The sequence below is a fragment of the Macrobrachium rosenbergii genome, chromosome 19, assembly GCF_040412425.1.
Source record: "Macrobrachium rosenbergii isolate ZJJX-2024 chromosome 19, ASM4041242v1, whole genome shotgun sequence".
NCBI lineage: Eukaryota > Metazoa > Arthropoda > Malacostraca > Decapoda > Palaemonidae > Macrobrachium > Macrobrachium rosenbergii.
In genome coordinates this window covers 32,434,157-32,452,808 of record NC_089759.1, presented here as the reverse complement: position 1 = coordinate 32,452,808, position 18,652 = coordinate 32,434,157, and the positions used below count along the sequence as shown (strand labels likewise).

At 33.7% G+C, this 18,652-nt stretch overlaps 1 long non-coding RNA gene across 2 annotated transcripts in view; it reads right to left on the bottom strand.

Moving 5' to 3' along the window:
• The window catches only part of LOC136848804 (uncharacterized), a 154,812-nt gene that overhangs the window by 47,559 nt on the left and 88,601 nt on the right, over window positions 1–18,652 (bottom strand). For both annotated transcript variants that reach the window (XR_010856146.1, XR_010856145.1), the window contains exon 4: window positions 10,253–10,357. This is a non-coding gene — a long non-coding RNA (uncharacterized lncRNA). The remainder of the gene's footprint in view (window positions 1–10,252; window positions 10,358–18,652) is intronic.

Sequence of the window (18,652 nt, the reverse complement as noted above, 5' to 3'; positions counted from 1 at the left end):
TGATTCATGAAGATGCAGAGCTAAAAAAAAATGTGCTTCCAAGATTTTCACTATCTGCTGACGGTTCCGGTCTTCAATAATCACGGTGGCTCTAAGTTTCCTTGAGTCTACACAAAGCAAAATTAATTATCTTAGGAACTTAGTTTTTACACTAGTTGATTTACATAGATTTTCAATGTTCAACATCTTTCTCAGTCTCAACGTACGACTTTTATCGTTCATGAGTACATTTGCCTTTTTGCAAAGAGACAAATGAGTTTTTTCACCCATACGTTTTTCTTTGCAAAAAGTTACATGAAATCTTGCTGCTTATAAAAAAGGTCAAGAAAGGTTTTCCGTTTAACCTTCATTTGTATGGTTCTGAAGACAAGGTACCTTTAGCTGCAATATTAATAGTCATCATTTATGCAATCATATATATATATATATATATATATATATATATATATATATATATATATATATATATATAAATATATACACATATATATTATATATATATATATATATATATATATATATATATATATATATATATACGTATGAATATACGTATATAAATAATCTAACTGGATCGGAGAATAAGGCTACTTCCTTGGTAAGTTAAATTACATAATAAAACTAAATCAGCAGGAACAGTCAGCAAAAGTAAATAGCTCATCATTGAAAGATGATATTCGCAGGTCTGAAAGTAGGCGTGCTCAAGCAACAATTCCTTTCCAAAATGAACATCTGTTAATAATGAAAGCGTTAGTAATACGGATGATGAAATATTTGAAGATGACGGTCAAGAATCACAATACTGTACCTAATGTTAAATCAAGAAAAAAGCGAAATATATATATATATATATATATATATATATATATATATATATATATATATATATATATATATATATATATATATATATATATATATATTATATATATTTCTCTTTGGCATACGCCAATGATCAGTTCTTTGATTTTTTCTTTCTTTTTCTAAAAAGATCATTACTGACTTTAAGGCAGGTAAGTAAATACTGTCATTAACATTCTTGGCTTCCCTGAAAGAAGACTTAACAATTTTAGTGAAACTACCAAACGACGCAGATGTCTATCGTGCCCTTAGCCAGCCAGGCACCCCGACAGCCCCTGATAGACCAGAACCATTCAACCCTTATAAGATGTTGGGAGGAATTCCGTACTTCTTGTTCTCGAACTTTGCTAATCACAACGGTAGAAGGACGGGAGTCGAAGAAGTTATAATGAATTGCTTACCTATTGTGATAAAGTTTCCTTGTTTGGAGATTTCTAAAAGAAAAAGGGGATTGTGTATATAAACTGAAGTAAAAATGGTTTTCTTTGATATTTTTCAATAACTATTACTACTTCTTATAGTTAGTATGAGATATCCCTGCTAATGTAGAAAACATAATTAAGGCAATTAAATAAGATGTGAATGTTAAAATGTCACTGGAGAATCACAACACATTCAGAATCTCCACATTCAGAATCTCCACATTCAGAAAGGGTAAAGTTTAGAGTGATAATATGTTAAGGAGGTATCGCTCAGCTTTAGTGAGAAATGGTTAACGGGTAGAATAGAATTCTATCACACTGCTTCAAATCTTAATAGTTTGTACTCTGTGTTTCAGAGAGTTACGGTGACGACTGCCCACAAAGCGGAAAGTTGACATTGTAAGGGGCTTTCCATCCTTTGATGGTATTGTTAACAGCGTAACAAACGAAATAAGATTGGGGATGTGAAGAGAACTTCTAACTCGGCCAGACTAACTGAACGGGTGATTATTTTCACCAGAGGCGACTGACTGGCTAAACTGATTCCTGTAATTCTAAAGCCGGAGTTTTATAGGTAAACTTTGGGAAATTAATGCTTCAAAATATATTTGATCCATTCTTTGTTACAGACATGACATACAGTAGATATTATGACTAAAATGGCACTGAGTACAGAAATACATTCTTGACTAATTCGTAACTTTCATAAATTGACAATACCCTGAGAGAGAGAGAGAGAGAGAGAGAGAGAGAGAGAGAGAGAGAGAGAGAGAGAGAGAGAGGATGGTGAATAACGACCAATAAAGTGCCTGACAGAACGTAGTTAATTCACTAGTTACTCTCTAAAGGGAAATGAAATTGCATTATGTCACCCTTTCCACTCCCTTGTAACAGCAAGCATATCTGTTTGAGCGAATTTAGGGTTTCTATGGAGTAGATAATACCCATGCATTTTTCTTTATAAAATGAAACACGTTTTATGTTATGATATAATGTTTCTTGATAAAGTTTTGTTGTGATAATAATAAACCCTTTACACAAAAGGGATTTATCAGTGTTTAACAGAGTTTTGTGCAACCAATGGCACATAATCACAAACACACACACACAATATATCACATATATATATATATATATATATATATATATATATATATATATATATATATATATATATATATATATATACATATACATAACCGTTTGCTTTCATGTAGTGATTGACATTAGTGAAGTGCAGTCTAATTATTTGTTATTAACTAAACACAAAGAGAAAAACGCTAAAAAATCTTAAGAGAGGAACGTGGAGTATCTTCTGATCCCTTTCAAGAAAATCCACACCACTTGTTTGTGAAAGGAACTAAGTAAATACTCAATTTCATATAAGACTTCTTATTCTCTTCCGGACGATCAACTTCAAATGGAATCTCTAACAACGATACTCAGCTTCCGTTTCCTTCGGTTCCGCTTATCACAGAAAGATATTGAAGCAAAAACTTCTATACGTCTGTTCTACGTTTTCTTACACAAATAGCCCACTATCCTGAAGTGTTGAAATTTTTGCATCCTGTAAGTTTGAATCTATCGAATCGGTTGGATTCATATTTATCTATTTGGTGTTATTTATTATTGCCTTCGCTTTGTTTTAAACTCATTCAGCTTCTGAATTTTATAATGAGGATATATATACTTTCATATACAGTAGTAAGAATGGTAATAATAGTATTTTGCCAGTCAATTCTGTTTGAATAAATTTAGTGCCTTGAGAGTTAAATGATTTAGATAAAATCATTTTCCAAATACTCCTTTACGAAGTGTAACCTCTTGCCTAAATGATTTTCGCTACTTTTGAAAACAGACTTCTTAAAATCTGTCATATTAGTTATGAAGGAGTGTCACTGTACACTTACTGCTACTGTTTGTACAGGTAAGTCACTTCCTTTAAAGTCCTCAACTTATCATTTCTGTCACCTAGGTAATACATTACGTAGCAGGACTGAATGGACTCCGCTTTAAATAATTTCCAATCTGTTTTCCTTTCAAGTACAATACATTTGAAAACAACCGACACATTTGAAAGACTTGCCATTATTATATGATGTTCAGAAATACTTTTATGCGACAACTTTTGAAGTGTCTAGGCTAAGAAAATATAAGGTTTGGTATAAAAAAGAAAAAGGCCCTTCCCTACGGCCAGTGATTAATGTCTCTTCGCAAAGGAGTGAGCTTCCGAAGTACAGCTTTCCATGTGTGGTACTCAGCAGCCAGATATATAGTTTTTTTTGGGGGCTCCGTTTTACTACTTTCATGCTCATTACTTTCTGAACCGTATGTGGACATTGTTATTGAGTATCTAATGACCCATAACTCTTCAGTATCAACTACCTTTTTTCCTCTATATATATATATATATATATATATATATATATATATATATATATATATATATATATATATATATATATATATATATATAAACTACAAACAGTAAGACAAGACAAGACAGACTGGACTTGTATATCTAGAGGTTTGTACAAGAAAAATACTAACGAACATATAGACTCGATGACCAGTATAGATTGAAGTATAAGTAGATTAAACACAGTTTTCTAGATTTAAAAGTTTTAACGGTCCCTATTTTATCGCATTGGTATAAGTTTTATGCAACCCCTTATAGTAAACTTAGGTCTAGTTTGAGCAGAACAGCTCACATCCACTAAATGACGAGCGTATAACTTTTTTTTTACTTTGCAAACTGTGGTCACTTCGGCTGTTAGTGCCCTTCCCGAACAAAACGAAACTAAAAATACCTATGAATCTTTCAGTTTCAGTTGAACCCAAAGTAGCAATTTAGGATGAAATTATCAAAAAAGACCTTTGAAAATCACACAATTTGTTTGCAAAGCTCTATTTCAAACTTGGGTCGAACTAAATTGTCGTCAAACTTGCGAAAGGGTAGGGTCATATTCCCGACAATCGCCATCATGATCATCTCAACATTTTTGGCCAAATTTTACGCTGTATGTCACCCTCATCTGGTCGAAACTTCCCCACTAAAAGGTAAGAGATTTACCGCTTCTTGCATCCTAACAAAAACGTCCGTCTGTCTGTCTATTTCTTATTTGCTCTTTAGGATACTATAATATTAGTAAGAAATGTAGCTAATTAATTTCAAGGCTTTAGTGTTACAGCAAAATTATCATTTACGTATGGATTACATATTTTTTTAAGCGTTTCATTCCTCTTCCTGTTAAGTCCCCAGTACACAGATTAGAAAGTCGGCTATATATATTAGCAATTCAATATATTGTGTTCATGTGGCAGTGGTATAACTATTTTAAAATTGGGTACTATTTAATTATTATTTTCAGCATAATTTTTTTCCTTAGTGACCCAAGCAAGACAAGAAACAGTTTAATTTAAATGTATACACACACACATACACACATATATATATATATATATATATATATATATATATATATATATATATATATATATATATATACTGTATATATATATATATATATATATTATATTATATTATATTAATATATATATATATATATATATATATATATATATATATATATACGTGAATGTATGTGCAATGTCATACTAAAAATGTGAATATCTACAATGATTTATTATTATTATTATTATTATTATTATTATTATTATTATTATTATTATTATTATTATTATTATTATTATTTGAAATTCAAGCTTCCAAAGATTGTGGTGTTCATTTCAAAGAAATTACAAAAGATAATATGAAATACAGAAAGAAGAGTTCAGTTATTGGAAAAAGAAAAAAGTTGTTAAGTTAATAAATAAACAGATAGCAATGTAAATACATGATTAACGTACAAGGTGAATTGTTTTAGGGCAGCAATGGATTGCATCCTCGCCTGCACTTTTTAGGTTCCAATCGCACAACATCCTCAGGGAGAATGTTCCACAGTGTAACGGTGTGAGAAATAAAGGACCTCTAGAACTGAGAAGTTCTACTGAGTCAATAATTTTAGCACCTGAGATCTCGCTTGTTACCGATAAGCTTCTGTAGAATGACGAACACTTGAGAGTTTGCAACTGCAGTATAAATCAATGTTGTCACTACCACTTGTAAGTACTTATTGGCTAATGACAACAAAGGTTAATAGGGGAATGAAGATAAGACATTGGACAACAGCAAACATGAGTTGACAATAAGGTTTTTAAGGAAATGGTAAATGCTTATACTGAAAATAACTACTTTTGAAGACTCATCTCCAGGATCCTATCAAATTTTTAGATGTTACTTACGAAAAAAAAAAAAAAAACGTGGCCAATACTATTAATTCAGAGTGGAATAGACAGCATTTTGTCGTCCTGAAAAAATCAGAAACTGAGCCATAATGAACCAAACTTCCACAATACTACGGATAATAACCGATCACATTGCGAGGTCATTTCCAGACCTGCGAACACGACAAATCAACACTGCACGATCTGCAAACTGACTGCGCCGCTTTCTTTAATCTCTTCTCATTTCCAGCTCCGAATATTAAGTACTTTCCTTTCCTCCACCTCACCTAGCCCAGACTGACGGTTTCCTCTTCTTCCTCACATAATTCACTCACTCCGGTGGCTCTCGGGACACCTGGTGGCCAATGGCCGCTTACACCAGATCTCTCCACGTTCCCCTGTCGAGTGCTGCATCTCTCAAGTTATTCTCAGGATCCTTCACTCCCAATTCTCTTAGATCTCTGAATAACGTTTGAATTACTCTAATTTTCCAAAATATTGTTGGCCAGTTCTCTCCATCTGATCAACTATCATCACTATATTCTACTATATCTTTACAACTGCGATGCGCTACCGACCTTTTAAAATCATATTCAGTAATGATTATTTGTATTTGTCATCCCTTCGACCATTGTTGCTCGGCATACAAGGCTCACCAACACTTTTGAACTGGTCACAATTTTTTCTCTCATTTGTATTCTGCGCCCACGGGTTATCTGCACGGAGGTTTGCAGGTTCAACATTTATTTCATACATTCTAAATTTAGCAGAGATCCTGTTGCATTGCCTGTTTCCTCTTTACTGCAACAAATTTCTCCCGTTCTCACGTTACCTGTTACATTTATTCTCAAATACCTTTGTCACTTTAAAGTAAAGGAAAGCTGCGGCGACGATTTGCATCAATTCCACAATTAGAAATACTCCGCTGGTGTTAAAATTTCACCCTTTTTCTTCTTCTTGTTTTCGTATTCCTTCCATGTCGACGTTACGAGCCAACATAAATCAACATTCCAATGACAAAATTATATTTTGGTATTTTCCAATAAAGGGGTGGCAATATTATGAAAATTAAAATTGCCATGGCTTTAATGAGACGAACACAGCGCTGAATGACCTCAACGGTCCCAGCACTTGGCCTTTGTCCTAAATTTCAAAATCCATTCCAATAAGACGAAAAAGTCGTATTTCGGCGTGGACCATTTCAGTTCCTCCTATTAAGAGATACGGAAACACAGGAAAACCGCAAGATTTCTGGTTTACTTGTCATAGCATTTTGGTGCAGGGAATTGTTCGTAGAAAGGGAAATAGCAATATGCTTCCTGTTCCCATCTACTATAAATTCTAGAGGAAGTGTAGAGTGTCAGCTTTCTTTATACGAAAAGAAAACTATTTGGAAAATACTAGATCTGGCAATGGAGTGGCGGGAGGAAAAGACCAATACAATAGGTAAACCCAGTAGACGAAGGGAAGTCTAATAGCACTGCGGCGTAAAGATCAACTCGACTCCACTGACATCGACCTAATAAAGGCATTTACGCCTGTTCTGAACAGCACTGGGTCAAAGTGCGGTCCAGGAGTTAGTAAAACAATCTACTGATTGAATTAAAGCTATTTTAAATACGAAAGACTTTATATATAAGAAAGATTCTCTTTTGGAGCCATTTCTTCCCACTTAAACAACGCTCAAGTGGCGCAATATCCGTACAGGAATTACCATCAGAAAAGACAAAGACGGATTTAATGTTGTTGTTTCAGTCAACACCTCAAGTCTTATTACTCTTGTTTCTAGCCTTCCTTAAGCTTCTTATTTCCTCTGGCCCGCCCAGATAAATCGCAGTTTCTTTGTCTCATCCGTACTGCAAATGTTTGTTTTCCCGCTACTCGATTTTTCGATGGCCCGAGGAGTCCATAGCTACTGCTTTTCGTATTACTTTTACTTGCTGGTTCGTGCCATCCTTTTTCTTTGAGGTGTACGAGAGTCCTTTGTATTTGTTGCAATACTTTAACCGTGATTGTTCTTAAAGTATAGTTTACTTTCTTCTGTATATAACGGTCTCTATCAATTACAGAGATTATTTTCAATTATCAAATATTACTGATTTACTCATATATAAATGGAAATAGCTCCTCTTGTGAAAATAACAACAATAATAAGAATATATACTATAACAATACACCACTTTGCATATTCAGCAAGTGACAGTATTATTTGAAATACATGAAGCAATAGCTAACCCGTTAGCGTTCCATATTTTAAACAAAATACAAAAAAGCTAACTTGTTCTAACTAGCTATTAATAAAGTTATCAGTTTTAATAGGAACCCTCATTTCCAGATTTATTTATAGGATAAAATGCGAACGAAGTATAATTTGTTGCTAATTAGCCAATAACAAAGGCATCAATTTCAGTAGGACCCTTCAATTCCAGAGAATCATTTATAGGATAAAATACGAACAAACTCTAATGTATTGTTATTTAGTCAGTAACAAAGATGTCAGTTTCAATAGGACCCTTTTGACCCATCATTTCCAGAGAATCATTCTTGCCAAAAAAAAAAAAAAAAAAAAAAAAAGTTTTTTTTTTTTTTTTTTTTTTTTTTTTTTTTTTTTTTTTTGAAGAATTTTGAAAAGTTATTCCCCTAACGATAGCGAAATGTCTTCTAAAGACCTTCCATGACTTGTTTGAACTCTCTCTCTCTCTTTCTATTTTCCGTACAGTAATGACGTATACATTCGTGTTTATGCACTCACACAATTAGTGTATATCGGAGAAGCGGGTCGTGACGGTCATGTTGCGAGTTACCATGGTGAGACCTTTTCTTAAAGGAACTGTATATAGTCAAGGCAATGTCTGATATAGACTAAAGTATACGGTTATTCTTAAACTAAACTGAACAATGTGGTTGAATATCTTCATGCCTACTGGTTTGCACAATCCATCTTATTGGTAAGGTAGAGAAGTCTAACATTTGTGATCCCCAAAAGCTACCATTAGCTACCCTTCAGTTCCGAGTTTTTTTCGGCTCAAAGTACTACCATTTGGTTTAACCAATGCGTCAGAGGTTTTCCAGGGATTTTACGCAGTCTTTTTTTTTTCTTTCTTTTTCTCAGAGCGTAGGATCTACCGAGAAACTATTGTGGTTCAGAACGAAAGATGGTTCGGTGATGGTGGCCTGATGAAAAGGATTTTGGACGCATTCATCTGACCCATCTTTGGCAAGGGGTTGCTGGAGGCTTCATAGTTTCAGACTTTGGCGAAACGGGCTATTTTGAAGCTACCACTAACACCGACTATGAAGGCGTTTATTATTATTATCATTTGACAAGCTACATCTCCGGTTCAAAAATCCCAAATGGTCCTAAATAGGAGAGCAACCCAGTGTAGAAAAACATTAAAGCCACTTCGTCAATGGCAACTTTATGCAAGTTTCTGCGAAAAATTAATTACCTCGAGAAGTTTCCTAATTAACATAAAGATGAAGCTTCATATTTTTTTCGGTCCTGAGTTATACTGTTAACACATATACAGGAAAGCATGCATCAGGAAAACACGAATTCCTTTAAAACTCACTATCTAACTATCTATCTCCACACGCGCACGTTATATATATATATATATATATATATATATATATATATATATATATATATATATATATATATATATATATATATATATATATATATATATATATATATATATATATATATATATATATATATATATAATATAGACGTGTGTGTTTATTTGTCATTTATTTGTATAAAATTGACGTGGTATAATAATGCGTAGAACAGTGTCCAAACATAGTTTTCGCAGGTTACCTCATTATTTCTGTCCCCTGTCACTTCACTGTCGACAAAAACGAAAGAAAAATGGGTCTGGAGTTTCTTTCTACAAGACATTTCCTTACAGGAAACCAACTCGGCTCTGACAAACATGACAGTTGGTGAATTTCACCACATCTATCTGCTTGTATATCATATGGCACTAGCGGAGTGTGTTACGTTTATAAAAAGAAAGGCGAAATTAATTTTCCAAGCTGAAAATATCTTCCCTATTCAAGTAGACGAATAAATTTTATGATATTTATTATGCATGTGAAGTAAGTACATATTCCAAGAATTATATCAAAACTTGAACAAAAGAATAAGGTTCTCAAGAAATGACCAGACTGCTGAATACATACACCCATATATATATATATGTGTACATATATATATATATATATATATATATATATATATATATATATATATATATATATATATATATATATATATATATATATATACAATGTATGTATATATATTTGTGTGTGTGCATATTCAACAGAATGGTCACTTCTACATATTCTTATCCATAATATAGATCCATCAGCCTACGTATCATTTCCATACTTATCTCCCAAAGGTCCAGGTTGCAGGACTTAATCCCATTTTCAATATTAGAGAAGACAAAAACGTGAAAATTTAATTCAGTGGCTTAAAGAAAAAATACAACTGAAGATGACAAATGAAAAATAACATCATAAAAGTTAATAAAAATTACATGACATAATACTAACACATAGCCCAGTGCAATGACCATGAAATTATGGGGCGAGAACCATAGGCTAAGACATTAAATATGAAAATTTATAAGAAGTTAGTTTAAGGCATTAACAGTTAAACGACTTACCTTATTTGTCTAAGGTGGGAGTGGGCAAGGTTTCGTTCTGCTTAGGTCCTCATTAATTTCACCTGGGTTGAACAATTTAGGGGGACTTTGGCATGAAAATTATTCCTGCAATAAAAAAAAAAATCGGCCGTTTATGAGAATCCCCAGCGACTATCTGACAGATTCACAATCAAAAGATTAGAAAGAGAAAATGGAACAAAAGATTAAAAAAAATTGTAAATATAGAAAAAATCGAAGGCAATTATATTCTGGCGTAAAAACCTAGCCTATAATTTGCCTTTTAAAATGTGTGTGCATTTTGTTACAAAATATGACTAAATTTAATTACTAAATTTTTGGGGCATTTTTAGAGCAACTAAAACCTCTTCATCCCTGCCTTTCTTTTTGTTGTGGAAGCTCAATCTTAAAACACCCCTTTAAAAAATCCTTATGTCATACAAATATAATTAAAAAGAAAACTTCAAGGTAATCAAATGCCGTGAGACCCCTGGATTTCCCGCATGACTTTTGATGCTTCTCGTAGAATGAAAATTGCTCATTCTCAAAGGCCAAGAAAATTGCCCAGGAGAGGAGAGAAATATTTGCATGATAAAGAACTCTGTGGACATGAGGATGCATTCGTTAAGAAAGCATGAAATATTAAACACCAGCCTTATTTCTGTTGGAAAACGAGAGAAGGGATTCATTATAAAAAATAATTCCATGAAGTAAAATTCAAATGCACACACACACACACACACATATATGTATATGTATATGTATGTATGTATATGTATATGTATATGTATATATATATATGTATATGTATATGTATATATATATATGTATATGTATATATATATATATATATATATATATATATATATATATATATATATATATATATATATATAAAGCTGACCAACCCAGCACTACCCAGGAAAACTCTGAAGGACTCAGAAAAATTTTCCTGCACCTCCTCTGAAAAGGTTTGTCGTGCTTTAAATAAACATGGAAAATACAAGTAAATATATATATATATATATATATATATATACATATGCATGTATGTATGTGTGTATTTTATATATATATATATATATATATATATATATATATATATATATATATATATACACACATATATATATATATATATATATATATATATATATATATATCTCCAGGCACTTGTCTGATTAAATTAGAAAGAGAGGGAGAGAGGGAGAGGGAGAGTGAGAATGACTGACTTGCAGTAGCAATTACTCTTTACCCCACCCCAGCCAAAGAAGACCGTACCGGTATTCATCAAAGTGCACTAGTTACCGGATCTTAATTTAATCCCTGTTTGGACCATACATTACATTTACCCTACATACATGTAGATTCTGGAAATGCCTGTCGGAAAAGATTTCTAAATGTAATGATCTATATTCCGCGATAACGAATTCCAAAGGTAAAAACAAAGAAAGAACTAATGAATTAATAAAGAAATTCGCACTTGAATGAACAAAAAAAATGAAACAACGCACATCATGCACGGTGAGTTTAGCCGGTAGCTAATAAACATGCATGGGATAGTGATGGATTTATTTCGTTTCGGCTTACAGAAAATATCAATACAAGTTGATTCAATGTTGATTTTATTGAGGTAAGTAAACAATTATATTAATAATTATCATAAATTATGATCAAAATTCACATATATTCTGATAAAAAATTGACGTTATGGGGGACTCATGGTTGTAGGCTAAGTAGGATGAACGGTAGTTCTTTATCTCTAAAGTTATGGCCATGTCTACAAAGTTTTTTTTTAGCAGATTAAGTGCTTAGATATGATGACTGTAATACCTCATGGTACTTAAAAATTTGTATTTTACTGGCAGGGTATAATTAAGATAGGTGTAGCTTAAGATGAACGCTGACAAAAATGTGGTAATTTCGTCGTGAGTAATTTTTTAATAAGGGGTAGTTTTGTCACAGAAGCAGTTATTCTCCTAATACGTAAGCGTGGCTGGTGATGGATTTGTTTCATTTCATCGATGAATTAGTTCTCGATCTCCAGAGTTATGCCCATTACTACGAATTTTTTTCCTTAAGTAAGTACTTAGATATGATGATGTTACCACAGGATGCTTAAGAATTTGTATTTTATTGGCGGGGTATGAACACTGACAAAAATGTGGTAACTTCAGCGCGTGTAATTTTTTAATGAGGAGGTAGTTCTGTTACTATTTTTTCCGTGGCGAGGATTGTAAGGGCTGACTGGTGTGGTGGTATAAGTTATATTTTGAATTACATTGCTTTATGACTGAATGGAAGTAATTCTAATACAGTCAAACACATCTTTTTAATTTGGATGTACTAAACCGATTACAGGGATTACAGTGGGAGAAGTTTAATGACGTCACCAACAGAAGAGGTGGTGGTTTTCTGCCCAATCTACTGTTGACTCCCATAAAGTTGCTGAAGAAAAGGTGAACAGCACTGGTAAAAACAAAAATTTCATTTGTTTTGTCTGTGTTTGTATGTCTGTCAAGAGTTAGGGGTTTGATTTTGATTTATAATCTTTCTGGGGTGACATAGGGGCCACGTTCAAAATTTTGTCTGGGTCTGTCAAGCGGTTCTGATTTCTATAGTGGTCAAACATACAAACATTCACTTTTATTATATAATAATATAATAATATATATATACACAGACATATATACCATATATATATACCAGCTGACCAACCTGGCACTGCCTGGAAAAAATCTGAATAACAACATATGGGTAGGCCTGTTAAAACTCTGAATAACAGGCTACGGGCAGTGGGGGTGGCAAAGGGCAGGGGGTGGGGGAGGGGGAGGAAATAGGGAAGAAGAAGGGGAAAAGGAAAGAAGTTAGAAGATAGAGGAGGAGGGGGAAGGGAAGGGAAATGTAGGGGAAGCAGAAGGGGAAGGTGAATGGGGGAGGGATGGGGATGGGAGGGTGAATGGGAGGGGAGGAAGGGGGAGGGAAACTGAAAGGAAGATTGGAATAGGAGGGTAAGGGGAAGATACAGTGTCCTTTGGCTATATATAATATTAATATAATAATATAATATAATAATATAATATTAAATTTTTATGACAATATATATGTATATAGATATATATATATATATATATATATATATATATATATATATATATATATATATATATATATATAATATATATATATATATATATATATATATATATATATATATATATATATATATATATATATAAATATAGCTGTCTCCCTGCCTTCTCTGTCGGTTTGTTCATCTACCCAACGAATACTACGTGTGGAAACTATGCCAAACACAGATTCCAACGTTTAATTTGAATTGTTTTCAGATAGACGCCAATTAGAAACTTTCGTAATTCTGTATAATTTAAGCGGTCGATTAGGCCCTCGACTGACATTTCCATTGAATAGAGTGTCTTCTTTCAAGATTTGAAATCACGTAGTGTTCACTTCAGTGTGATACTCCTACCGTCCATTGACTTTATTCAAATACTGGCCACAATTCAAGTGAAACTTTTTTAGCGTCGAAATATCTTATCGGAAAGAAAATAGATTGATTTTAATTCTCCAAATATCTGTACTTTCGGCAAAAGTTATGTAAAGGGCCTGAAAAATTCCAGTGCTGGAAAGCTATACTCTTGGAATGTTTTCAGCCTAAAATAAAATATTACAGTTGAATTCAGTGCAACTGCGAAATAACTTGTACCCAAGTGAATTACATAATATTGTCCATCTAATGAGATATAAATGTCTATTTCGCCTCTCCTGAACATATTTTCTGTTGAAATCAGGTTCTGTACCTTATAACGAAAGTCAACGCATTCCACTAGAAAATATTTCTACAAATGGTCACTAACTTTATGTTTGCCAATTTTATAGTTTCCAATATTTACCGACAAAAAAAAAAGAGAGAAAAAGTATCATATGCAATATCGAATTTGCTTTACATTAATTAACCTACACCCAAAAGTAAGTTATAAATGATATGCACAATTATTACTTGACGAGGTTTTGGCTTCCTGTGGTTGGCACGTTGAGTGACAGTTGACTTATTCGCTTAATGCCAGAGAGATAAGAACTGATATCGCTCTTACATGTATTCATCTGGAATTAAGGTTCTGTATTTCAGAATAGAAATCAAACTGTTTCCTCTCTGATAGCTCCGTACTAAATGTGTAATAAATGGCTATACATGCGTATAATAGTATGAAACTAATTTTACACATTACAGAATTATGCAATTAAAGGAAATCGCAAATGACCTATTGACATAGAATTACCAGTACTATGAGAGTAACTCACACACAAAGGAAATTATATATCTGATAATGGTACCTAGCCTGACCAGTACTTAAACCTACTCTCTTTTTGCGCAGTATATGGTTGACTGTTGACTTATCCACCCCGATAAAGATAAGAAAGAATTTATTTTGAGTTCCTTAAACATACTCCTACCTAATTTAGATTCTACGCTCTTAAAACTCAATGAAGCCATCTCCACCAAGACAGACGAGTATGATGTGTCAAGCAACGGTGTAAATGTGTTCCAGTATGTCAATAATTGCATAATTACTTTTTTTACAATCAGCATTAATTTTCAAATAACTTGTCAATAATGAATTCACTATCCCTTACGAATAAATACGTACGTAAAGCGAGTAATTTCACGCTAGAGGGACTAAAATACAGTATGTGAACCTACCTTAAACCAATGCCTGTTTTGCGTTTCCACATAAAAAGTCAACTAATCTATCGAGCCACCAAGGTAGCTAAAAACTAATTTGGCTTCCCTTGCACGTATTTCCACGGAAAAATGAATCTGTGCTTGGAATCAAAATCAGCTAATTTCCTCCATGCCAGCTCATGGCGGTATATCTGTGAAACTCCTCAACAGTCAGATACCCATGGTTCAACTGCCAGGTAGCTCTTCGTTGGAAGAGTCGGCAAAGCTGTGGACTAGCACTCGCTAGGCCCGAGTTCGAGTCTCTGGCCGGCTGATGAAGAGTGAGTCATTTATTTCTGGTGGCAGAAATTCGTTTCTCGCTATAATGTGGTTCGGATTCCACAATAAGCTGTAGGTCCCGTTGCTAAGTAACCAATTGGTTCTTAGCCACGTAAAATACGTCTAATCCTTCGGGCCAGCACTAGGAGAGCTGTCAATCAGCTCAGTGGTCTGGTAAAACTAAGGTGTACTTTTTTCAACTGCCAGGTGACAAAAGTGTGATATCGGTATATTAGAACAGAAGTCGCTGTTCACCTTGTCAGTTGATTATGTTAGTCGCACCTGGTCGCTGTGGGGTTATGGGAATTGGATTCGTAACATTTCTCAGAAAAATAATCTAGAAATAGAACGGCTTCACCTTTGTTATCTTATCTCTTAAGGGGGAAAAGTCATAATATCTCTCTCTCTCTCTCTCTCTCTCTCTGTCCATAAATACCCAGCTGTTCAAGTGAAGGACGAACTCGCCGTGCCCAATGCTCCCACAGGATCTGCTGCTTCTTAATCCTACCCATAACTCCAAATATAAATTACGTGCAATGCATACATATATGTAAAGAAGGTGAAACGTACAAATATTCCCCTCCGTTATTCAGGAATCCTATTGTGACTCCTCAGAGTACCAACAAAAGGCTGTCAACTGAGATATTTGGAAGTTCCCAAATCCCATTTAACTTTTACCATGTAACTACTCCAACTATAAGTGTCAGACCATTTATGTAAAGAAAGGAAAGTTTTCATTTGGACACAAGAAATTTCTTTGCATATGCGATCACACGACTGATACTTTTAGGACCATAATACGAAACTGACTTTATTATCATTTTATAAGAGTTTATTTTTTAGTATTATTTTTTTAATTAGGTATTTCAACGTTATCTGTGGTATTTTATACGTGCTGTAGAACACTTCTTATGATACCATATTTAAAATGAGGCTTGAAGACTAGAATCCGCCAGCTGCATGAAAGGTTTGCGATCATGTTTCTTTAGATAAATAACACCAAACATTTTAACAGTTATTAGCTGGAAATTTGGAGAAACTGAATACAACGATTCTCGAGCTTCACTGGGACCCATCACTTCTCACTTGAAAGCCATTTATTTAACGAATTTTCATTTTACAACGCAAAGACGTCCCTTACTTTTAACTTCCTATCATTATCCAGACTTACAACTCATTTGTAAATAGAAATTAAAAATAAAAACTCCGTTTAGCATATGAAGGCTGTTTTTACCATAACCAGAAACACTTGGTCTTTTCACTCTTAGTTTATCTGATTTGCGCCCACCTTTGCGGTATGTGTAAATAATTATCAGATAACTACAGACTGTTTCTGAGAATTGTAAATAATTACCAGATGACTACAGATTGTTTCTGAGAACTGTAAATAATTATCAGATGACTACAGGTTGTTTCTGAGAACTATCATATTTTAATATAAGATGTGCACTGATGTATATTATCTGTAGCGCTGTCATACAGGACGACTGAGATGTGAAGAAAGAGCTATAGTCATTTGGAAAAAAAACACAAATTGGAGAACAAATGCATTCCAGACTATACAGTTTCGGAGCGTCAAGCTCCCTCTTCAGTGTGGAGACACTAAATCCCAATTATTTCTTTATAATTTACAGGCTATTTTCATAATAGGATGGGGTGTCTGAAAATCAATTCATGTGGACTGAGAGTTCCCAGTGCTAGTGAAACGGCCATTAATGACTATACTGGGAGTAGCATCAGTAATGAAAATTATAAGAAAACATGATCAGATGTCATTTGTGGGTAAGATAACTGAATGCAGTATTACGGTCATTCATAAGTCCAAAATCTGCATATCATGGCAAGTGCCTTTTGATAGCTCATACTACTGTACACAGCTGAAAATTAAGTACCTCTCCACACCAGTATGTTCATGATATTGTCCCATTAATAACCATCATAAAAATCACAGCAAATAACCATAGCTGGCTCTTCTCCAGTAATTAAACATTAGACTCAACATGAGAAATTAACTTCGCCATATGTTTTCCAGGTTTAATTAGAGAACAAAATATTTGATTAAATGGAAAAAACGATATATACAATGCCGAAGCTGGGTACCGATGAACGAGAGGGGAGAATGTCTGCTTTTACAAATGGACCCTAATTTTACTGATCCTCTTGCAGGGTAAAATAATCTTTTTGACATTTAATTCTTGTGACGTCAAATATACAAGGCTAGGCAAAAGTCAAGCTTTTCATTCCCTTAACTTTGCATGCCTGGTTCGATTAAAATAATTTATTGACGTGTCCCCAGTAATGACCCTAAATTGCATGGTGCATTGCAAAGCCAGATTTTTGCTAAGTCAAAACAGGAACTAGTCTTAGCTCCAGATGACTGGCACTTTGAAGAGGAAAGTCATCTAGCCGAGACAAAGGTTGAAATACATTACGGAAGCTGTATTTTCTAGTAGCACTGAAAGCAGTAGATAAGGTCTACAGATAAGAAGGCGATGACTTATTGCTTTTTGTTCAAGTGTTCTAGGTTCATACTCGCAGTATTTTTTTTGGTCGATTTCTTTCTAGATTTCCTTTGTTAAATTAGTAAAATTTATGTACGTACTATTAAGGGAGACTAATTTAGGAGCGATCTTTACAACATATGCGGCAATGGGGAGAATTATGAAAAAACCTAATGAATGATTTCAATAACACTGACAGAATTATGACTTATTTTTCAAATGTTAAACGTCTACGAAAGAAATAAGAAGTAGGAATAATTTCCACACGAAATACTCATCTTTAAACTTGGTGTGTCGACAGGTTTTCAGATTTTTTTTTTCTAGAAAAAAATATACAAAATGTTTGTTTGCATTTGATCAAGGACAAAGACAAAAAATTAATTTTAGTTAAGATACTCTGTTATATGGCTGCTAAACACACAAGAGATCAAAATCACATTAAAGAGCTAAAATAATAACACCAAATTTGAACTCATGTCTGAAATATAATGTCGCAATAATACATAGCAGTCTTTGGACAGCTAGCAAACAATGCTTGTCATGTAGTAAGCTTTCCCGATCAGTGAAGTTATGCAATACAGGCTCTGGTGATTATTCGGACCTGGAATCGACCATGAGAGAGAGAGAGAGAGAGAGAGAGAGAGAGAGAGAGAGAGAGAGAGTTCAATGCTCTACATCGCTTACAATAGAATAAAAGATACTAGTTTTCATTAGACTAGGCTGGCATTGTAACCGCTAGGCATTCGCTCGTATGAGAAGTCTGGAAGTTGAACTATACGATACTACTACATAATGTCCCATCAATCAGTGCTTAGAGACTGACTAGTGGAAACAGCAATGGATGGCAATGAGTTTCAGTGTCAAGAGAGATACGAAATA